Source organism: Leptidea sinapis, chromosome 2, assembly GCF_905404315.1.
Source record: "Leptidea sinapis chromosome 2, ilLepSina1.1, whole genome shotgun sequence".
Lineage (NCBI taxonomy): Eukaryota > Metazoa > Arthropoda > Insecta > Lepidoptera > Pieridae > Leptidea > Leptidea sinapis.
The window spans coordinates 694,966-720,674 of record NC_066266.1 but is presented as its reverse complement, the minus strand read 5'-3'; the positions used below and the strand labels follow the sequence as shown (position 1 = coordinate 720,674).

Below are 25,709 nucleotides of genomic sequence, written 5' to 3'. Positions count from 1 at the left end.
AATAAGGACAATTTTTCCTGTAAGTTCAATTTTATTCTAAACATGTTTGGGCTATCGTGCAATCATCTCTCTGCGGGTATTCTACTCACGAGGACCGCGTGCTAGGTACGTATCGTTACGTCGTCGCGACGGGCGCGTTCAGAAACCGGTTCGCGAACTAGTCGCAGTAACGACTCAGTGCAAATACAGTTACCATACGCGACGTGCGAGTTTTTGTCGCAGTTCGATATACTCTTATCTGTATCACAAGTTATGTGTAATGCTTTAAGTAATTAGACACCCTCTGGTTATTTCTATACTCTGATCGAGAGGACGAATTGAACGCAGCTTTCCGTCTTTGCTCGCATATTTTGTATAGATTATATTAATTTGTAAACACGGATGATAATTAGTATTATTATTTTTTAAATACAGCACAAAATAAAATAATATCATTTCATTTCAAAAGAAAATATAATTAACCTCGCCGCGACCAAGTTTCCAATCCTTTCTCTCCCAAGTGACACTTTTTTTATGGAATAGGAGGACAAACGAGCGTACGGGTCACCTGGTGTTAAGTGATCACCGCCGCCCACATTCTCTTGCAACACCAGAGGAATCACAAGAGCGTTGCCGGCCTTTAAGGAAGGTGTACGCGCTTTTCTTGAAGGTACCCATGTCGTATCGTCCCGGAAACACCGCACAAGGAAGCTCATTCCACAGCTTCGTAGTACGAGGAATTAGGCTCCTTGAAAACCGCACTGTGGAGGACCGCCACACATCCAGATGGTGGGGATGATATCCTAACTTGTGGCGTGTCGTGCGAAGGTGAAATGAAGAAAGAAAAAAAAAGTGACTCGTACTTACTTACCTCGTGTCTCTTGTGCTTTTAAGCACAAATATAAATCCTGGGTCTAGATTATGATTATTATTTAGCAATAACAGTACAATATTATATATTTTATAAAAAAAGTGCAAAAACATAATGAGTTTCTTGCGCCGTTTTTTCTCTCTCAGACCACCATTTGTTTCGGAAGCGGTGGTAGTGTTTGAACTGACATCAAAAGGAATTCTAAAGGAATCAATTTTACGAAAATAAATGCCTTTTTTATGCCTCTTAATGTTTTTATCATTTTAGTTTAAGGTGTCTCAATACGTAACTGAACTAGTTTTTGACCTATTTTGCCATTAACGTACAATAAACAACTAGACTTACGATCACGCTTAAAAATTGTCTGAAGCAAAACTCTGCCTACGCATGTATTAGGCAGAGTTTTAGTTTAGATGTGTTTCGACCGCGCATTGAATACGCCACGCAACGACAAAGTGTTCAGTGAAAAACTGTCCAAATAACAGCATATCCAAACTTAAAAATAATGGTGCTCGTTATGTGTGTACGCGGATGAAGTCGCGGGTATCAGCTAGTTTTATATATGAGACTCCATGTACCTTTGTCGATGAACCAGGACGTCAATATCAAACTGTATGTAGTTGGCATTACGTGGAACTAATTGTGTCGCACACACACATACACACAAGACTGTGTACACAGCAGTACAGAGTAATTATTAACTAGGCAGCTTCCACATCGACGTGTCGTAGTAACAACAATTATATCAATACTAAGTATAACCAGTCACGCTTCCTTCCATTACCTTCGAAAAAATGTCTGTGTGGTACGTCAAAAGAAGTTTTCACTCCAATAAGTTTGAGAAAAATTACTTTGACGCGTCATTTGCAAATTTTGACTCGAGAGTGGTGACCCTGACTTCTACCAGTGGGTACTGCAGCGGCGCTATATCTGCCGTCAAGCACTAGAATGGAATCACTATTTATGTTTCGAATTGAAAGGCATCGTAGCTAGCGAAACTATAACTGGGCTAATGAGACTATGTGCTTGTTCACGCTGAAATACGCGGGCGCGGTGACTGGTACAGATGCGGTGGAAGGCGCCAGCCGCGAGCTTGTGTTCACATTGGCTGCCAGACATTTGCGCGACTGTGACGTGCTGTCAGATGTTTGAAAATTTGACGTTCTTTTCTATCTTAAATTACTACCTAAGGTGGTAGATGTCAAAAATTTGAATTGTTGTGCACAAAATTAATATAGAAAGAGAAAGGTATGTGAGAGTGCGATTTCAAAAGGCAATTCCTTCCATACCTTATTAAGACTGCCAAATTGGAGTTCTAGCTTGAGCAGCACTGATCAACTCTTCAGTATTAAACGACATGATGAAAAAAATTAAGATGAAATATGAAAGCGTTATATTGTTTCTCGCGACAAGCTCAAACAGGTTGAAGTTACCAAAATCGTCGCGGAAGAATTCGCGCTCCGCCACTAGTTCACTAACAACATCAGGGGCGTGAATTTCATATAGGCAATTAGGCAGTGCCTACCTCGTTAAATAATTATAGCACTAGTTTTAAAAATGTTTTATTTAAATTCATTTGCAATACCTATATTTCTAACTATTATATTATTAGATAGGTACTTGTTCCTAGAATGACACAAACTATAATAGATATTAGGTTGGCCAAATGGTCCGGAAACTATATGCGAAACATGAACAACTTTAATTTGTACACCCCAAAACATAGTGCTTTCGGACTAAAGCGCATCTACGAGTCGTTAGATCAAGAGTGCGAGTGCCTACCTTTCCAGAAAACCAATGCACGGCCCTGAACATCATATGTTTGCTAAAGCGCTAGCGCCAGCTTGCCCCCTACGTTCGCCTCACCTGCTTTCTCTACGTGAATAAGCACTTTCGTGTTACAGAGACAAGTGCAATAGCCATCAGGCTCGTCACTTGTTAAGATAAACAAAAACATTGAAAATATATACTTACAAGAAGTCGTTCAAACAATCTCCATTTGCAATTAAATTTAGGCGATTATGGTGTACTTTTGGCAGTTGTTCAAGCCATTATTTTGGTAAACATCTAAGTGGGTACACGCTCCAGTAATGGCTGTTTGCGAACCGGTATGCACGTGTAGAACCCGGCGTGAATCTTTAACGGTATCATTGAGTATGGAAAACATCACTAGTCGAGGGCACAGGGACACATGCGCAAATCGTATATGCAGCATATCTACAATCAACGCAAAGCAATGTAGACAAATGTGTACTTGCCAGAAGTTTATCCGCCGATAAAGATCTATACTGTAACAAGACCCGGATCAGCGTTTCCAGGCGCTCAATCTGTATATATACCTAGTCGTTCCATAAATACTGAAACATTTGTCGTATTACCGCTCTTGAACAACACTTCCCTTACAGCCTCGCCTAGTATCGGAGTACTGGGTCTCGAAATCTCGAGCAATTGCTAATTTCGCGGCCATCTGGAGAGCAAAGCCAAACTGGCTTCGAAGAAACTGGGCGTCATAAATAGAGCACGTGGCAATACTTCAAGCCGGCCCACATTCTAGCGCTCTACAAAGCGCAGGTCCGGCCTCATATGGAGTATTGCTGTCATCTCTGGTCTGCCGCACCCCAGTATCAGCTCAATCCATTTGACCGCTTGCAACGCAGAGCAGTTCAAATTGTCGGAGACCTAGTGCTCTGTGAATGGCTGGATCACTTGGCATTGCGGAGTACCGCATTTATCATGGGGAGTGTTCCGAAGAGCTGTTTCACCCGATTCCTGCCGCCGTATTCCACCTTCGCACGACACACAACAAGTTAGGACATCATCCCCACCATCTGGATGTATGGCATCCGTCACAATGCGGTTTTCAAGGAGCTTTCTTCCACGTACTACAAACTTGTGGAGTGAACTGCCTTGTGCGGTGTTTCCGGACGATACAACATGGGTACCTTCAAAAGAAGCGCGTACATCTTCCTAAAAGGCCGGCAACGCTCCTGTGATTCTTCTGGTGTTGCAAGAGAATGTGGGCGGCGGTTATCACTTAACACCAGATGACCCGTACGCGTTACTCTTCCTTTTCGATAAAAAAAATGTTGCTCAATTGTAGGTATACAATTTCTCATCCGTAAACAAAATTTTTCAGTGACCGTATTTGCGTATCGCTTCAGTAGTTGTTTCGATTTTACCACCCTATTCTTTTTTAAATTGTCAGCTAAGAAATAACAAGTACGTTTCTTATAGGCTGCAAGTCCTAAGTCATCTTTTAAAATACGCTACATGGTTCTAGATTCTGTATTCATCTCCCGCGATAAAATCGGACAGAATTTCTTCGAATTCTTTCCCTTACTGCTTTGACCACCTTTTCGTATAAACACTACGTGGACGGTCAGATCTTTAATCGTCACAAACAAAGGAGGTCTCACAGTACCTATTAATAGCCCGGTACACAAACATTTTACTAATACCAAGCGTATGGAGAGTTTTAAAAATTGCATTTGGCTCTGTACCTACTTTGTGTAATGCAATCACTGCGTTTTCTTTACCACCCCACTCCATTTTAATATCGCAAAATACTTTACAATGTATTGGCGCTAAAATGAGATAACTCAATGAACAATCATATAAAAATGACAGACTCCAAATTCAAATCTAATATTTTACTTATTTTTATTTGTAACAGTATTTATGGCCAGACTAAGTATATAAAAGAGAGAGAGTGTGTGTGTGGGTGTATGAATGTTCACCTAAAACACAATACAAGTAATAGAACACTAATCAGCGGTCTCCTTCAAATTTATACCTGCTTTAGGGCGGAGCGCTAGCGTTGGTTCATACAAAAAGATTGATGACGTGGACGGCACGGCGCAGATAATTTAACTCAGACAGCGACCAGTCTCGACGGCGTACCGCGTGGCACTCAATACAGCAATAGCCCGCTAGTGAAGCCAATCGCCGCATCGCGCTGTGTCGCGTCGGGAGTACACGATTGCACATCGCGGCACTGTTGGTAAACGGGCGCGCATCAAAGGATTTTGTCGCGACAACATTACTGTTTTATTACTTGCACAATACAGTGCAATTCGAGAACCGTTAGCTCAAGAAGCTGGTACTGGGGAGCACCCGCCCAGAGGTGAGAACAGTACTCCATGTGAGGCCGAATTTGCGCCTTATAAAGTTGCAGGCGGTGGCTTTGAAGTACTGTCTCGCCTTACTGAGTACACCAAGCTTTTTAGAGGCCAGTTTGGCCTTCTCTTCCAAGTGACCACGGAACCGAACGTCGTTCGACATATCAACGTCAAGTATGCCAATACAGGCTGTGGCAGTTAGTGGAGTGATGTCGAATCGAGGGGATATGACAAAGGGAGACTTTTTAGTGGTGAACGCACAAACTTGTGTCTTCTTGGGGTTGAATTGGACTAAATTTTGTCGGACCCATTCCGATACTTTGCAAAGCATAGTCTCGATTTCAGATACAAGTTTGTTCCGGTTCTTGTCGACGCTATCCTGGGATATGTTGGCACGGCCGGTGTAGGAAGCATACCCTGTGCTGTCGTCCGCATAGCAATGAATATTGCTGATTTGCAGCATATCATTGATATGCAGAAGAAACAGCGTAGGGGATAGCACACAGCCTTGCGGGACACCAGCGTTTATGGGTTTTCAGTCGGAGCATGCACCGTAGATAACAACCATGATGCTCCGATCAGCCAAAAAGCTAGTGATCCATTTGCGCAACTTCTCGGGAAGCCCATAGGATGGCAGTTTCGCTATAAGCGCTTTATGTCACATCCGATCGACGGCCTTCGCTATGTCCAAACTCACCGCCAACGCCTCTCCCTTCGACTCAACCGCTTGCGCCCATTTATGGGTGAGGTATGCAAGAAGAACCCTGACGGTAACCGTACTGGCAGTCCCTGATCAGCTGGTGCCCCTCTAGGTATCCCAAGAGCTGGCGGTTGATGATCGGCTCCATTACTTTGGAGAAAAAGGAGGTAATGGCAATGGGGCGGACCTTAGATCGGGTGCACTAAAGCCGCCTTCCATAATTTCGGGCCTACGCCTGATGATTAGGAGAGTCGGAAAAGACGGGTAAGGACCGGCGCCAGTTCCGCAGCACTATCGGGGGAATGCCATCGGGCCCGCTCGATTTTCGAATGACCAAGGTGAGAAGCGCCTTAAGCACGGCGCCATGCCGGATTTTTATCTCCAGCATGTATGACTCGCACCACAGAATATGCGGTGGTGCACCTTGGTCATCCAGAGTCGAGTTGGACGCGAAGAGGGAGCCCAGGAGATCAGCTTTCTCTTACGCGTCGTGGGCCAGCGAGTCATCATCCCTGTGCACCCTGCCACCGATAGGCACAGAGGAGGATGGAATGAATAGTGTCATACCTTGATGTACCACATCAGCAACAGCGTCAGCAGCGGCATCTGGATCACCCAGCGAAAAACAGATCTGCCTCCACGGGTAGGATGCAAAAAAGCACCGCATCTCGACCAACTCTGCTGACGTATAGTGCCACACTCGGCTACAGCTTAAGAAGCGGGGACGTGTTAGGCGCGTGATCGGCACGGTGATCCGGTTCAGGCAGTGGTCCGACGAACCCAGAGGAGGGTCAACGGAAACTAGGTAGCCGTTCGGATGTGAGGTCAACAGAAGGTCCAACAGTGAAGGTGTATGATCTTCCACATCTGGGATTCGCGTTGGCGCAATAACCAGTTGGGTCAGATGATATTATACATTTAAATTCGTTTTAACATGAATGAGTTAAGAGCTGGTGAACTTATGTAAGCTTATTAATACGTCTCATAATTTTAGCGAAACCAAATACTGCATATACGACGCATAGCACTGATGCAGTCATGTTTAGGGTTCCGTACCCAAAATCATAATATTAATTTGCTTGGCGGCTATAAATACAATGATAAGAAACCATTAATTCGACTCACAATTGGCCTGTTTTAATTTTTTACAATATTTTATATATTAAACTTAAATTATAACTTAATTAAACAATTTGCAGCGCACGCCGAAAATCGGTTAAGAATAGTCCGACAACTTCGTGCACGACCATCCCTCGGGGTGTCAGATGGTGTATTCAACATGTCAGCGGGTAGCGGATGGTGTTGCGGAGAGGGCAACGCGGGAGACTGCCGTAACCCGCGGTTGTGCACGAAGTTGTCGGATTATAGTGTTTGAGCTGTCCAATGTTTAGCATTGGAAGGCTCAAACACACATACACAATAATATAATGTGTTTTCTATCTATGACGGAGTCCCTGGCTATGGGACTGCATTCAATCGATTGTCTTATCGATATATAGTTACGTAATATTGAAAGTATTAACCAAATGAAAACAAACAGGTGCCGTATTCGTATTTCGTGTATACCGACAGAGTTCAAGAAAAGCTTATCAAATTACTATCACATCGTTTGATAACCATGAAAAGTAATAAAATTGTTATTGCGAAGCGTATTAAATCGACAATGATTCGCGAGAGAAATTGTTGAAATTAAATTAAAAAGAAAGTCGCAACGCCACACCTAAAGTCTACAAATACAAATGAAAACGGCATCTGGTGTACCACCCTATTAAAAGAATGTTTTGGGGTAATATTTTCCCAACTTTAGTATTTCGCAACTGGCTCTTTTTTCAGTTTTTCAAATATTTTTTTAGAGTAGGGGGAAGAAAATAATTAAATAAAACTCAATTTACAAACAGAAACGGAACGCCATTATTTAAATTATTTTACAACCTTTTTCAGGGATGCCCATCGATTGTTTTAAATCTTGAAAGACAAAAAAAGAACAACTGTCATGTCAAAGTGAAAATCAGGGTATTTGAATTTCACATTTGCAAAAACGTGAAACTCTATTTACTAGCTGTTTTATGTCGTGTACTGTGTGTTTTTTGAAACATTGGCTTATTTATTTCTACATCTTTTCCCAACGACGTTGAGTTGAGTTTGTGCTCCTTCGTTCAAAAATCTACATACAGTTTGCGAAAGGACGCTGTGTTGTGTTAATACGTCTTATTTTGTGCTGTGATTGTGGAGTTGAATCTGAACTATTGCAGCAAAAATGCCGATCTTGCGTGTGGCAGAGAGCAAGTGGCAGCAAAAAATTCAATTGTTTCAGATGGTACTCTTGGGGACCCTGATCTTCCTCAGAGCAAAAACCAGCCATTACAATCGAAGACGCAACACTATACACTCAGAAGAATTCCAATTATTTGCTTCAAACTATGGCCGACTTGATTATTTATGCTTGTGGCTGGCACCTATCAAATAAAGCAGGCGCTTTGATATGACGGTGAACATTTCAGGTTTCACCGTATTTACACATTAGAAGTGGGCCGTGACCAAATACCTGGATTGCAGGGAATAAATCCAATGCTGCTTCGGGCAAAAAAAAAGTCTCGCCACTCTTCAGGAAAAACATACTTTGTTTTTATTGTAACTGAACGAGGTAATCGTGGCAGAGAAGCAATAATAATTTATTATTGCGACTGTATTGTAGGGCTGAGAACTGTGGGGTGTAGTTCCCATGTGATGAGTATCATCTGGCACCTGGGCTATGCTCGCCATGACGCGACCAGCTAACTTCTTGGATGACGTTATTTTAAGAGTGTAGTTGATTGAAACGGCGCCACTATCCATACGTTTCTATACTACTCATGTAGATAAGATCTGTCTCAATAAACACCATTTAATGAAAAAGTTGTTTTTGTTATTCAAAATATGCAAGTAGTATATTATGTAGTAGTAGTAGACTATGCCTGCTGGGAGTTCTAAAGTATCCTAGAACATGAGAAAATTGTGGTTTCACACGAAGAAAATCGCTGTTGCTAGTTGAGCAGTAGGTAGTATTTAACAGACTTCAAAAAAGGAGGAGGTTCTCAATTCGACGCGTATATATATATTTTGGTTCAATTATGTTTCTTGCTTTTTTATCTGACCGTTTATTTTTACATATACATATGTATGTACGTGTGTATATTAGAATGATTTTGTTTTAATTATTTGTGTAGGTATTGATCTCTAACAGTCAAGCAAACGGGGTCGTAACATAACCCCAAAACTTCTTAAAAAAACAAACATAACTTATGACTCGCAACTTTATAAAAAAAAGAAAATTAATGCCACTTATTCTTATACAATGATCTATTAAATGTAAATATTTCATGTTTCAACACGACTTTTTTGGTGTACGAGACTTCCACTGAAACCTGCCATTCGCCTTTATAACAGTAAACACCTTACGTGCAGTTTAATGGAATATATTCAAAACAGATTGAAGCCGTATAGGCGTGGAGAATATCTAACTATGATAGACATATGAGAAAATATAACTATTTATTGAAAAATTAAATTTATTTTTTTATGGAAAAGGAAGACAAACAAACACACGGGTCACCTGGTCATATGAGAAAATATAATTAAACTATTTATTGAAAAATTAAATTTATTTTTTTATGGAAAAGGAAGACAAACAAACACACGGGTCACCTGCTCTAAAGTGATCATCGCCACTCACATTCTCTTGCAATACCAGAGAAATCACAGAAGCGTTGCCGGCCTTTAAGGAAGATTCCTTTTTTGAAGGGAACCATGTCGTATCGACCGGGAAAAGTCCGCACATGGATGCTTATTCTACATCTTAGTTGGGCGTAGATCAAAGTTCTTTGAAAACCGCACTGTGGAGGAACGTCACACATCCAGATGGTGGTGTTGATATCCTAATTTTGTGGAGTATCGTGCGAATGTAGAATTCGGCGGCAGGAATCTGTTCAAACAGCTCTTCGGAACCCCCGTGATGAATTCGGTAGAGCACACACAATGAAGCGACGTCTCTTCGCAACGCCAAGTGATCGAGCCGTTCACAGAGCACGGGTTCCCGACAATTCGAGTTGCTCTGCGTTGCACGAGGTCAAATGGAGCGAGCTGATACTGGGAAGCGTCAGACTAAAGATGACAGCAATGCTCCAAATGTATTTTCTTATCCTTGAAATTTCACCACCCACATAGCTAGTTGTTACAAGTCCACAACCTCCCTGATGCAACCTTAACGTTGAATATTGGGCCATGTTGAATATATTTTAAAAACATACAGAGCCGTGCGAGCGAGTCATGAAACGGCCGAAAACCAATGTCATTGAATCACATATATGTGAAGAAGTAATAATATATATCTTAGAATATAGAAATAATTCAAGGTGGTGGAGTCGCCAGCCATTTATAGCTGTACCCGGTATGCGCAGCATGCCAGCTAGATTATGGGTACCACAACGGCGCTTTTTTCTGCTGTGAAGCTGTAATGTGTAAGCATTATTGTGTTTCGGTCTGAAGGGTGCCGTAGCTAATGAAATTACTGGGCAAATGGGACTTGACTGCACTGCATTGTAATAGGCAATTGATACGCAATTACCATCAGCTTGTTATAACAAAATATAATAAAAAAGTAACGATCATATATACTTAAATATTTAGAGAGGAGGAACGGTCGCATATATTTATTTATAACAATCAGTTGATTTCAGAAAACATAGAAAATAAACATTGATTTATATTTATATAAATAGATCCGCCAACTGTTTTTTCATAGAAATGCTCAAGTTGTTTCCTACCGAGATGTAGGGGTTTAAGGCTGACATCTTTAGAGCATACTTAGACTTTACTTACGTAAAACTTAGCCGAGTGTAAGCTTAGCATAATCTTTGATTTCGTTTTTATAGTTATTTGACAGCTGAAAAAGCTAAGACAGCCAAATACAAAAGTCAAGTTCGCGTTTTATCACACCCAGCTAAGTTTTACGTAAGTAAAGTCTGAGCAAGGTCCTAGATACACTGTATAGATCTCAGCCTAGGTTTGGTTCCCTGGAGACTATCAGAAAGTTAGTGTTGTTTTGTGATGTGAAGCGAAATGGCGACCCTCTCGCTAGTAACAGAAGGACACTTAAATATAATTTATATAGTAACGTATATAAACATGATAGTTATTGTCTCAAATAAGTTCTAAAATCCGGTAATTGAATATCTCAATGGGAACTGTTTCCCGTTACATAAAACATATTTAACGAACCGTAAAGACTTCACTCGGAGCCATAAAACGATTTTACGGCGCACAAACATCTTTCAGGTATTAAATACTAATAAGTGGATTGTTTGTGCATATTTATTGTCTCCCATGAAGGCACTACTTTTACTTTGTTATGTACATGCAATGGACTGTTTTGTCCTATGCTTACCCGAGGCATAAAAAGAATAGAGAACTCCCAGACCCAAGGGTGTCGTAAAAGGCGACTCGGGATATTTACCAGTGGGAGGCTCCTTAGCACAGGATGCCGGCTACATTATGGATACCACAACGGCGCATTTTTCTGGCGTGAAGAACTAAAAGTATTATTGTTTCTTAAAATCTTAAGCCATGAAGGTTCTATGTCAATTCGAAGTACCTAACTATCAAAATTAAACAGCAATTTCATATTTTAAGTAACCCTATTATTAATTTAAGCCTATTATTAGCTGTTAAAGTAAGGTTAAAGTCAAATTTACATTAACGCTTATTTTAACATAGACTGCGGAATGTGTTGCACCATCATTTTCCTTGGCATAGTTAAAGTTGAAAAGTGAAACGAATATCAAGTCAATATCGAATATTTATTTGAAACATTTGACAGGTCGCTTTTAAGTTATATAACATCAACAATAGCTTTAACCGGCTAAGATTGGACGCTTACGATTAAGGCCGCTGTTCTAAGAAATCGCCAAAATAGCGCATAACTGAAACCATTTCTTAACGGTTTATATAAAACTTTTATTTTTAGGAAAAAAAACACATATGTCTACAGAGTAGGAGAACAAAATTAATTTTATCCATACATTTATATTTTTAATAGACATTGCGAAAAAAAATCACCAACGTACCCCCTAACTTTTAGAGTTGGAGCCATTTACATGGCTCTAACTCTAAAAGTCATTAAATTATTAAAATTTTATGAAAATTATATTAACTTTTTACCAATACTATTAAACATGACATAGTTATGTTATTTTTGTAAAGGAAATTGTATTTTGTTTTCAATAAATTAAAGTTCCCTCTAATAATTAAATTAAAACAATGGCGATCTTGGCGACCCTTAACAGTTAAGGTTATGACGTCCTAAAAATTGTCAAATGGTGTAACACATTTTTTGCTTACAGATACTTTAACATATTTATTATTGCTGAAGTTAGTAGTTGCTGCAACCCAGCCTTAAAGTTCGTACGTGGATATAAAATGTATCGACGGCGTAAGCCAAAGTAAAGCCAATTAGAGTCGTATAAGCGAAGGTATAGTATTGATCGAGGATAAGTTTAAACGGTGCGTCGCGCTATGACCTGGAAACCTATCCACGCGACCTGAGCAGTGCAATGGTGCCGTGAAAACAATTCATATGAGATAATTGTAACGGTATTTATAACTGACGTGGGGAGCGCGCGTATTCTAGATGTTTGTCCAAGTCGTGACCTTAAAGGTCCACACATTGAAAACAATTAACAGGGTTTATGGGGTTTCGTACCCTTTGGTGCGATTGTAACTTTTTTTTAAATTTGATCTAGAACATTTTATATTCGATAAATGTACAACATGGATTGTTTCACACTAAATTGTGTTTATCATTCGGCTTTAAAAGTAAAAGGATACATCCCGACTAATATTATAAATGTGAATGTAAGTTTGTTTGAGAGATAAGACCATTTTAATTAAATAATATAATGAAAGCAATTTACAGTTAACCACATCAGTTCGTAAGTGTATTATTTGCAAAATAAGTAGCGAAGTATAAACATATGCGCCAAGAACTATGTTTCATAATGGGTGCCAAGTTCGTAAAATCCCTTCTTAGCTGACCTCTACTCGGCGAAAGAAATATTCATACAAAATTTCAAGTCTTTAGCCCTAATGGTTCCAGAGATATCGTGATGTGTCAATCTAAGTATAAGTGGATATCTAATCTTTATATATATATTTATTTGTGTGTGTGTATGAACTCCTACTAGACGGCTGGACCGATTTTGATGAAATTTTTTGTGTGAATTCAAGGGGATTCGAGGATGGTTTAGATTCACAATTGAACTACCTCCTAAACGGCTGGACCGATTTTGATGATATTTTTGTGTTCCAGTGAATTTGAGATTGGTGTGTGTCTTCAGGTGGATTCGAGAATGGTTTAGATTTACAATTAAACTACCTCCTAAACAGCTGGACCAATTTTGATGATTTTTTTGTGTGTTCCTGTGAATTTGAGATTGGTTTAGATTCTCAATTCCGTCCATATAATATAATTCTCCTGCTCATGTGTATGTTAGTGAACTGCTCCTAACGGCTGGACCGATTTTTCAAATTTAAGACAAGCATTTGTCCTGTTTGTCTTTATTGTGTTTACGGCTTGTTGCTTTTTTGGTTGATTATTATCTGAAGAAGGTGAAGCGGATATTTCCCTTTTCCTTTTCTCTTGGCTGTAGTTGTTCTCTTTAACAATTAATTTATCATATTTCAGATATGCTAGTATATATATACAATGTTATTATAATTATATATTATATACACATATATATAGATTATGAGATGTTTCAAAATGATAATGTCGACATATATTCCAACAAAAACTAAAAACTACCCACTCACAACTGAAGAAATCCGGAATCGATGTTACAGCAGGGACTACTATTTAGGTTGATACTTAAGTGTCCCTATTCCAGCGATATGTTCCAGTTAAATCAGTCGTTAATCATTTGCTTTCCAGCGACAAATACCGGACAACGACGTTTTTGTCTGGCATCGCAAGACAGGCGCCGAGATAAAATAATTAACGAATGATTATTTATTTACGCATCGAACTTGCATTGAGCTAATAGTATCATATCTTTCATACTCACCTTTCTGCAACATCAGAGAAATAATAAAGAAGAATTCTTAAAACTACCCTCATTAAACATTTTTTCGAATATTCTCCGCATACCTTCATTCGACTTATGTTCACCTCGATTTCCGTGCAAACTGTTGCTAGATTGTTGCTATAATTTTTTATGAAAATAAGGGACGAGACGATCTAGACGTTCATCTGATGGTAACTGATACTCCTTGCCCATTACAATGCTATGGGGAAACGCTGCCGATACTAATAGGTGTCTCTTTGCTCCAGAAGAGGCTTATTCGCGCTTTTTATAATCTAGGTACTAAAGATTCATTTAGAACAAAATTATTTCAACAAAATTTATATTCTTGATCTTATTTATGTACATAGGCAAATAAATGAATTTGCTAGAAAGTTTCATAGCCATAATTCTAACAGCAGAAACAGACATAAACTCGGCTAAGCCGAGTTATTAAGTCAACTGTGGGGCGATGTATATATTATATACTTTTGCAACAAGATCCCAGAAAATGTTCATATCAAATGTACGAAATTCAAAAGACTTGTTAATAAACGTTCATGTGGTCCTACTGGTGGTTAACGTTTATACCACAGATTGGGAATGCATCGACTATTACATTGTAACCATAATTTTATGCAAAAATAAAGGAGTCCGCTGAGTTCCGTGCGCCCGCTCTTCTAAGGTCTGAGGCATATATTTTCGAATGGGTGGTAGTTTTTGAGTTTAAATAAGTGATATCGTATCCTATTTTGAATTAAAATATTTGAATTTGAATAACAATAATAATATTGACACAATTTTACACAAATTATCTTGCCGAAAATTAAGCATATAGCCTGTGTTATGGGTTACAAGAGAACTATATATTTAATACAATATACTTACTTAAACATACATAAATACATATAAACATCCATGACTCGGAAACAATCATCAATATTCATCATATAAATGCTTGCACCTACGGGGATTCGAACCCAGGACCTCTAGCTTAGTAGGTAGGATCGCTAACCACTCGGCTATACAGGTCGTCTAATAATACTAATAATGAATAACTACAACAATCCACAAAAGCGTACACAAACCAAGATCCGCACATATTGCGCTGCGTGAGATAACTACAGCTTTCACTCGGGCACGAAAGCATTACCGCTCACCGAGTACTCAGCTGTCAACAATAGGGCTCCGTTGAGTACCGAATCCGATTACAAGAGCACTCGGTATGTACCCGACTATTGTATACGATTTATAATACGGCATTACAAATAAAGTTGGTATAAAGTTATATCTGAGAATAAATAAAAGAATATGCAAATTGTTTACAAATTACTTATGATTGGTTTATTCCGACATATTATGTTTTCCACGTTTATTTGCAAGCCTGCTTGGCATTCGCAAAACTCACTTATCATTGCATTGACAGTGTTCTCAGTGATTTATTGAGAGTTTTGCATATTCTTAGTTTATTCTCAGGTTTAACTTTATACCAAGTTTATTTGTAAGGCCAATTATATATTCCATAACAGAAATTGTTTTGCTGTAATGGGTGCAATAAATACATATACCCAGGTATTTATCAGATATAAAAAGTTTAAATATAATTTGAACTAATATAGCAAGATAACGTTAGACAAAACATTAAATTAGGTTTAACAATTTTGTTTACCTTTATATATTTTTTCTTTTACTGTTATTCATCATCTACTTCATTTGGTGAGTTGATATGTCCACAGTGGTTCCTAATTATTTCATTTTAAAAAAGTGTGATGCAGGTTTTGATATTATAGTTTGTAATCTTTTTGTATTTATATTTGAATTTGAATTATGAAATGTTATTGTCTCCAAGTACTTTACCACTTTCTTTCTTATATATATTAGGTATATATTGTATTTCTAATTTCAATTAAAAAAATACAATGTCTAATTTATGTAATAAACATGGCATGCTTAGTTCACTTTAAAATGCAATGTAATCATGTTTAACATGATTTTTGTGATGCCTGCTTTTGTGTCCTAAGTTAAGACTTAATTTTTTTACTTAGGACCTAGACAGTCATTAAGAGAAAACTATTTTTGAATTGGTAATAGCAATTAAAAATTAATTCATGCTTCATTTTGTTTTATGGATCTATTATCCTTATACAGAGGCGTTAAATACTATTATATTAATAAAATATAACATTTTAATATATAATAACAGTCTATGTTACTTAACTACAGATCAATAAACGAAAGTCTTAAGTCTCAGACACACACAGGGAATTTTAGCTGCGATTTGACACTCACATTGAGAGTTCCCTATGTGTCTATGTCAACTTATACATCTTTTAACTCTCTATGAATAGCTTCCTTCGCAAGAATTCCCTGTGTGTGATAGCATACTCGCTGCAAGTACTAAATTTAGCTTCTAAAAACGCTTTATGCATGGAATATTTCTGAAAAGTCATAATAGAGATCTGATTATTATTTCTCGGTAATTCTAAACTTCCACTTAACCTAAACATAAAATAAAATTGTAATCATGTCAAACTTATACATTCAATTTTATTTTTAAATGAAACATATTCATTAATTTACTACTTTGTGAGGTGAATAATATAGTTTTCATAACTTTTGTCTGTTTGTTTGTGCACTCTAATCTAAAAACAGTTGCACAGATTTGAATGTTGCCTTCACTAATTAATGGCAGTAAACTCCCTGCAACATTTAGTGTTTGTTTTATTCTTATCAGTTTACAAAAAAATATCTTCACTCTGGAGCACATACCGTCTTGAACAACACTCTAATGTTTTAATTACAGAGATGCTACAAATGCCAGTGGTTAAGAGACTGAAACATGACCACATATTATAAGGAGCAGGCGTGGCATTGGCCGCTCCACTCTAAAGTCATAATCCCTTCAAAAATTCCGATTATGGTCTTGGTGACCAATTGCAGAAACAATTAATAAAAAAAAATGTTAGCGACAGCTTTCTAAAAGCTTGCATGTGAGTGTAACTCATATTTTATAGAGTTTATAACAATGTCAAGAAAAAATGAACACCAACAAAAACTTTATTAATGAATGAAAAGAAACACTTGATAATATATAGATTTACTTGTGTTTATCGTCTAGAGATAAGAAATATGAAAAAAAAATTTTTAATGTTCCACATGTGGATAACTTTTTTATATATTCTTGATAATGTAATGTATGTTCATAGGCACATAAGTGAATTTGCCAGAAACTGTCATAACCATAATGTTAACACCAGGAACAGACATAAACTGATGATGCCTACTACTCGGCTAAGTCGAGTTAGTAAGTCATTTGTGGGGCGATGTATATGCCTTTACAACCCAATTAATTTACAACCTAATTACAACAAGATCCCAGAAAATGTTCAAAAAAAAGGTGTTACGTTATTCAAAAGAATTGTTAAAAAACATTTGTGTGGTAAAGGTTACTATTGACTATTGTTAAATGACTTTTTATGATACCACACATTGGGAATGGAGCGACCACCCTCAGGCTATTAAATAATAAGTTTAATTGTACAATGTTACTTTAATTGTAAAACATATTTTTGATGAAAAAAAAAAGCCAGCTGAGTTTGTTGCGCCCATTCTTCTCAGGCCTGAGGCATTCACTTTGGAATGGGTGGTAGTTTTTTTGACTTTCAATAAATGATTTCACATCCTATTTTGAATTAAACTATTTGAATTTATATACATATAATATTGCAGATATATATATGCAATCAGTTGTGTGGATAAAATAGAACCAATACATAGGTATTTTAATTAGTCTAACAGCAATGGTTGGCTAATTTTATAAATGAGTCTTAGGTTTTATAAGGTGAAGGATATGTAATAGAAATTTTAAAATGGATAGTTGTGCAACAATATTTGCATATCAATGTGCTACCAATGACCTAGATACAATAATGTATATATAAACCTACTTCTAGATGATTTAACACATGTTACATAACACCTGTCTCCAAGAGTGGTAGACTGAGATTACAAACCAAATTTTTTACTACACACTGAAACATTCTCAGGATCGGGCATCTTCCACACATATCAACTATTGCAATCTCTCTTTTTCACCTTTCCAATACATTTGCAAATTGTACCATAAGCTTTTCCCTCAATATTTCCATACCAATATTGTATAATTTATTGCAAAAAAATATTATTTCCAACATCTTTTCATACTTTTACATGACCCTCTTCAAATGAGGACCTAGATGGCTGTTACTATACTTACTAAAACTTATGGCTCATATTGAATGATGTCTTTAAAATACGCAGCAATACTATTATTAATGGAACAATTGTTGGCAATGAACATATTTGTTTCTATAAATAGTTTAATTATAGATAAATGAACAGTTATAATGTTAAGAAACAATTTAAATTAAATCAACTACAGCCGGTAGTTTAATGTCTTACAAGATTCACACAAAGTTTTGCTGGTAGTTTCAGATTGTTGTGAAATCAGATGTAAACACAAAACTATTAGTCAATCTGTTGGGTGTTCATCTTGAACACAAATACTGACCTAATCTACTTACACACAACAATGATAAGAGGAGCTATAAATTCAAATTATTTATGTGGCTGATAGCAGACTTGAAGTCGCCAGTTGTAATCTTAACAATGCATAGGAAATAAATAATATCTTTATAAAAATGATGTCACGGTTACTCTCAACCTACGCATCTTAGATCACGATATTATTTTAATTAGTTAGAATATGACCTCCGTTCTCGCGATGTGATTTGTAAAATTCAAAACAATAACGGCACATATTATAATATAAAACATAATAAGACGGCACAACTACACCTTTTTAAATAACTCAGTCCTCGGACCCAACTTTCTCGATACCCCTAACGAAACAACTCAAAATTATTACGACAAGGTGTCAAAACTTTTGAGAAAGTATACACACCAAAATAACATGAAATAATTTTCTGTATCTTATATTAAATAAAATAAACTACTAAATATTTATTACTCACAGTGACGAAGTAAACATAAAACCAAAGGCCCCGTAAATAATATGTTCTCCGTACAGCACAACTAACAAAACTTTGTAACTTTTTATTTGTTAACACACTGTTTTCACGTATGCTCAACAACTTTCAATCACTTATAACTCTAAAACATTAAACGATTTACGTTGAAATCACATAAATTGAAAATAAAGTAACTTAAAATTAACAATATTTCACGGGACCCACAACACTATGTTCATAACAGTTCACTCTCAACTGAGTTTCAGCCATTTTGATTTTTAAAAATGATGTATGATTCAGGTCTGTGATTGGCGAATATTTCTACAGATTTCTACATAATTTCTACCTACATTATAAACGAGATTTATTTTTCTTACGAGCAACATTTTTTAAACTGTCACCCGTGACTTGTTAGCGAGAGTCTTACAATAATAACTCTACAGAAGTAATTATTATTGTAACTTCATTACAAATAGAAAGGACAAGAGATATACAACTTGACTGAGATGGAACGGGACAAAGCCATTGATCTTGCATCTCTTTCACGTAACCCTTATAATATTGACACTATAGAAGTAGTCATGGCGTGCCCCTTTTAGATAGCAATAGTTTAGACAGGAGTAGTCTTAGGTGTTTTCATATTATTATTATGATTAAAATTAGCCCTCACGGAATTAAATCGATATTATAATGTCACATACTCAACAGACGTTCGGAAATCTAAATGAATTAAACATAATAACAATATAAATTCATAAAATCACTTAGCCTATTAAAATATACTACAGTCAGAACTCTACTAATGATCAGGAAATATATTGTGTTATTTGTTATTTCTATTCACATGTGTTTATTTTCTTTCATAAATCTGAGTTTTTGAAATATGTATAAAATCTATGTATTATATTAATAGATAGATAAAAAAACAAAATATCATAAGGTTGGAGTGCCGCGGCGTCATACACAAGGACAGAGCTATCGGTGGCAGGGCCGCAGACCGCAAGTGCTTGCTGAACTTGTCCTTCTCAGCTTTCACGAGGTAGTCTTCATATGGAATTCACAAATTTTGACGAGGACAGCCTGGCGAGAGCTTATGCAAGTGGAACTCCAGCTTCCTCACTGGGTGGAGCATACAAGTCGTTCTCGATGGTTATTGCTCGAACCCGAAGCCCGTGAACGCTGGAGAGAGCCTAGGGAGGCTATGTGCTATGTCCGACACTGTTTCATCTGCATATCAATGATAATTGTTGGACACCTCCAACATACATTGCTATGCAGATGAGATGACTGGAGATGCCGTGTACACGGGCCATGCAGGACTCTTTCGGGAAATCGTCGACCAGTGCTGGGAGAAACTTGTGCCTTCTATCGGGTCCTCGATCGAGAAGATCGTGGAATGTGGTAAACGAAATCTAGTCCAATTTAACCCACAGAAGACTCAAGTTTGCGCGTTAACCACTAAAAAAAAATCCCATTTTTCGTAGCACCACTGTTCAACAACACTTCCCTTAAAGCCTCGCCTAGTATCGGAATACTGGGTCTCGAAATAACTTGGCGTTGCGTAGAGACGTCGCTTCATTCTTTGTCTTCTACCGCATTTATCACGGGGAGTGTTCCGACGAGCTGTTTTACCTGATTCCTGCCGCTGAATTCCACCTTCGCACGACACGCCACAAGTTATAATATCACCCCCACCATCTGGATGTGTGATGTGATGGACGACATGGGTACCTTAAAAAAAACCGCATACACCTTCCTTAAAGGCCCGCAACGCTCTTGTGATTCCTCTGGTGTTGCAAGAGAATGTGGGCGGCGGTGATCACTTAAGACCAGGTGACCCGTACGCTCGTTTGTCCTCCTATTCCATAAAAAAAATAAACAATTACACTCTTGACTCCTTAAGCATCATTTGTCCTTGACCTCTCATGGTTGTTATACGCGAAACATGGAGATATTTTTTTTTATTATTATTAACCGCCATCAGTCGGTAACGACTGTAATCAGTTCCGTAGAGTTTGGTTAAACGATTTGGGTTTTGGAGGCCATCGCCTCAACCAGTCTTTATTCTAATGAGACTTGCTTTCGTTTTAGTCTTCTCATGGCTTGAGAGGACTCGAGCAGTTTAGTAGCCATATTTATGTCTCGTCGTTGCGAGCAAACCAGGGTGCATTTACTACTGTCCGCAAGATACCGTTTTGTGCTCTTTGAAGACATATTATGTTGCTGTCACTGGCAGTTCCACATAGTTGAATGCCATAGGTCCAAATAGGCTTGACGACTGCATTGTATAGAAGTAATTTGTTTCTGTATTATATGGGACTTCATTTCGTTTATGTATTATATGGGACTTCCAAGTGAGACGTCGGTCCAGGTGGAACCCTAGGTACTTAATACAATCACAGTGTGGCAAGACATCATTGCCTAGTTGTACTGGAGGGCAGATTCCTCTTCTCAAGCTAAAGGTGATGTGATGGGATTTTTGGGCGCTGGCTTTAATGCGCCATTTTGCTAACCACTGGAATATGCGATTAAGAACCTGCTGCAGCTGGTAACTGGCTGATTCAGCTGATTCCTGGGAGGAAAGGTAGGCGATGTCATCCGCATAAGTAGCGGCAGTCACATTATCTGATGTGGGCAGGTCACTAGTATATATGTTATAAAGAGTAGGGCCAATCACTGAACCCTGCGGAGATAAAAAATAATGAGATTTTATTTTATCCTTTTAAAAGTTCTAATCTTCATTTTAATACCTACTTCTAATTTTATCGATTTAGCATGTTCAATATAATAGTTGTTAAATGTTTATATTTGCAGGTGACAACCATGTGTACGTGCAATAAGTAAAGAACACGGCGCGGCCTGGCGGGCTGGTCTGCGAGCAGGTGACCGAAGCCTGCGCATCGACTCCATACCAGTACATCATCACACGCACCAACAAGTCGCCCAGATGATACTATACGATGAGCGCAGATCCGGCCACATATGGAGAGTTGCTGTAACCTCTAGTCTAGCGCATCTCAGTATCAGGTAGATCCATTTGACCGCGTGCAACACAGTGCTCGAATTGTCAAGGACCCAGTGCTCTATGAACGGCTGGGTCACTTGGGGTTGCGTAGAGATGTCGCTTCATTGTGCGTCTTTTACCGCATTTATCACGGGGAGTGTTCCGAACAGCTGTTTTACCTGATTCCTGCCACCGAATCCCACCTTCGCACGACATGCCTCAAATTAGGATATCATCCCCACCATCTGGATGTGTGACGGTCTTCCACTGTGTGCTTTTTGAGGAGCTTTCATCCACGTGCTACAAAGCTGTGAAATGAGCTTCCTTGTGCAATGTTTCTGGGACCATAGGACATGGGTACTTTCAAAAAAAGCGCGAAGACCTTCCTTAGAGGCCAGCAACGCACCTGTAATTCCTTTGGTGTTGCAAGAGAATGTATGCGGCAGTGACCACATGACATGTACGCTCATTTGTTTGTTTGTCTCTTTTTCCATATAAAAATAACTGCATTTTTAACAGACTTCATAAAGGAAGAGGTTCTCAATTTCACGGTATTTCTTTTCATGTTTGTTACCTCAGAACTTTCGCCGGGATGACCCTTTTCCTATTTTTTTATTTGAAAGCTGGTGCTTCCTGTGTGGTCCAGTCCCATTTTTAACTGACTTCAAAAAAGGAGGAAGTTCTCAATTCGTCAGTATTTTTTTTTAAGTTTGTTAGCTCAAAACTTTCGACTGGATGAACCGATTTTGATAATTCCTTTTTTATTTGAAAGCTGGAGCTTCCCGTATGGTCCCATTTTAATTTGGTCAAGATCTGACAGTGGCATCCATAAGAAAACCATAAAAGTCTTAAATTTGCTATACATACGTATATCAAAGTGGATGATAAATTTACGAATAACTCAATATCGCGCCAACCGATTCTTTTTTTATTGGAAAGTATATACTTTAAAGATAGTTTGGTGAGAGTTTGGTTAGGTTCTGATTACGGAATCCATGGCAAAGTAACGGAACTCTTAAATTAAGCGCTTACGTTCATTACTGCATTGAAAAATTTAGTATATCTACACATATTTATAAACATTATTAATTAGTGTACTTCAAATTCACTAAAAATCAAAAAAAGATAAAAAACCAAATAGATTAGATTGTATAAAAATACGCAATTATTTTAATACTTTTTAGTGCATAACATTATATCTATTGTTTTGGAATAGTGTTTTTGAAGTCGGTTGTTTATTTGTTAATTTTTTTTTTAATTGGGTCTAGTTCTGACAATGGAATCCACGACAAAACCATATAAGTCTTAAAATTGAATTTAGTATGTGTACGCCAACCAATTTTGATGTTTTTTTTTATTTGAAAGGATATATATATATATATAGAAGCATATATATATATGCTTCAAGGGTGGTTTGACGAGAGATTGATTAAGTTCTAATTATTATGGGATCCAGCATAAAGTAACAGAAATCCTCAATTTTTAGGGGCAAATTAACTTTATGCTCAAGTAATAGTCGTGGTTGAAAATGATGACCAATGGAACCCCTGAAGGGCTTACTTACTTTACTTCTTATCTGTAGCAGAATTTCTAAGTAACTGTAATCATTTTACAATGCGCTTACGTTCGTTGCTGCATTGCACCATGACGCAACGTTCTATCTATTTTTGGGCTCTTCGCAAATCTCTTTTTAATTGTCTTTTGTATTTTCCTGACTTCGTTGGTTTCATTAAAACAGCCCTGTCTTATATGAAAAACTAAAAATCATTTGGATTTCCGCAAAGTAACGCCTACTTCACTTAATTTTCCATAAATCGCTTCGTCTTGTTGCTTTTATCCATTGTTTTTTTAGTATTTGATCTAATGGAAATCTGAAAAAGATTTCTTTGTATATTATTTTACTACACATTGTCCAACATCCTTACATTATGTTCCTTGTTTTATTATCAATCACAGGAAAACGTACAAATATCGTTCTAATTTCCTTACTCCATACAAGTATAATAAAATAAAAATAAAAAAGCCTTTTATTCCCATACTAAATTACATAATTAAGTTAAGCTAAATTTAAAAATTAAAACAAACTTATAATTATTGTTAGTAAACTTAACTTAAGACTAATATTATAAGAATTTAAAAAGAGAATAGTTTTATGTTAGTATTTTTTTTTCTATTTCTTAATAATAAATGTTTAATTAGTAGTATGGGCCCCTCTTTGGGTGAAGGCCTCCTCCATTTTTTTCCACACTATTTGGTCTTTGTCATACAAGTATACCGGTGTAAATTATTGATACTAATAATAAATACCTGTTGTATATTATTTTAATAAAATAAGGTTTAAAATAAATCAGTACCCCACAACTTGGGTTAAGCTATATCTATGTTATGGCAACATTTTGGTCGTGATTACTGATTGTTGATTACGACAATTTTACTGCAAATAGGTGACTATTGATCAATACTTTTGGAAAGAATATTTCATATAAAATTTACTTGATACGCGCTTGTTAAAAATTGTATTCGAAACGTTAGGTAGTAATAATACTAATATTGACACACCTTTACACAAATTATCTTGCCCCAAATTAAGCATACAGCCTGTGTTATGGGTTACAAGACAACGATAGGTTAGGTGAAAAGGAATACTTACGTGTGGAAGCTAACTCCTGGATTTTTACATTCACTACGGTTTGAGCAACTAGTCACATAACACCCAACCATGGCCTTACGTTTATAAGTTGAAAGGCATCCGTATTTCACACCGAATGTGTTTCAAAACAACAAAATCACAAAAATTCTATTCACAAGCTTGCCAACGTCATATGAAAACGTGACATGACAGATCATTGTTTATTTATCCCAAAGATGACATTGGGCGCAACAAATAAAATGGGTTACGCGATAACGATGCCAGATCAATAGCTCTGCCCCGTTCTATCTCAGCCTTAGTTGTATTTCGATTGTCCTTTCTATTTGTTATGAAGTTACCGACGCTATTTCTGTAGCGTTAATATTCTAAGGTATGTGGCAAATAATATCAAAATTATGCACCTTACACACTGACCTCTATGAATACACCACGTGGTATATTCATTGAAGTCAGTGACCTTACACCAAAGACTAAAACACTTAATAACTTGTATGATTTTAAGTTATTTAATAATATACTCTTTGATCTAAACATGTGAAATGACGTATAAATAAGCAAATAACACTTAAATTATAACTACCAAATTACAATGTTTTCAAGTCCTGTTTGTTATTTCAGCATAATAGTAATTGTCTTTAATAACATGGTAATTATACATTTTATTAAAATCCTCATTTTGTTGTGTCATGATAATATGAAGTTAATATTATTTATTGTTATTTTTTATATAGATTCATGTGCAATCCGAATTTAACGAGTCATTCCCAGAAGATGGCGATATCAATAATAATAGCAAAGGTTGTATATGCTTATATAATAATATTATCTATATATCTAGTAATAATAATAAATAATAGAAAAATTCTATTTAAGGATATTCTTCGGATTTATTGACTGTTGCAAAAGACGCAAGCCATGTTTTCAGTAAAGTTGTCAGCAAAATTTTGTCAAAAAAACGGCTATTAGGTCTAAATACTAATTGGTATTGGTGACTAATAAAATCATTCAATTATTTTTTCTATCAATTTGGAATGGTTACGAATGTATGTTTTACTGTTTTAATTCACTGATGTTTTATTGTAAGCAAACGCAGGTACGCGGTTTTCATCATCATGGTCTACTAAAGCAACTTTTCTAAAGTAAATTCAGAAAATTGCCATTCGATTAGGATTGTTTTCGTTTTTAGAGTTAGCTAGAATAAACTTTAAAAACAAAAAGTTCAAATGAAGATCACGATGATCACGAAAATCTCCGAAGCACCGCGGGTTAACTCGCAATATTAAGG

The 25,709-nt window shown here is 37.1% G+C and overlaps 1 protein-coding gene and 1 long non-coding RNA gene across 4 annotated transcripts in view; one reads left to right on the top strand and one right to left on the bottom strand.

The window, feature by feature from the left end:
* The window catches only part of LOC126972143 (rho guanine nucleotide exchange factor 12), a 284,774-nt gene extending 265,744 nt beyond the window's left edge, over window positions 1-19,030 (bottom strand). For all 3 annotated transcript variants that reach the window (XM_050818729.1, XM_050818747.1, XM_050818757.1), the window contains exon 1: window positions 18,774-19,030. The gene's annotated coding sequence lies outside the window, so the exon portion shown is untranslated. The remainder of the gene's footprint in view (window positions 1-18,773) is intronic.
* Window positions 19,031-24,958: 5,928 nt separating this feature from the next.
* Window positions 24,959-25,431, top strand: LOC126972632 (uncharacterized). Its single transcript, XR_007731177.1, has 3 exons — window positions 24,959-25,070; window positions 25,156-25,222; window positions 25,298-25,431. It is a non-coding gene; the product is annotated as an uncharacterized LOC126972632 (long non-coding RNA).
* The last annotated feature ends 278 nt before the right edge of the window (window positions 25,432-25,709 follow it).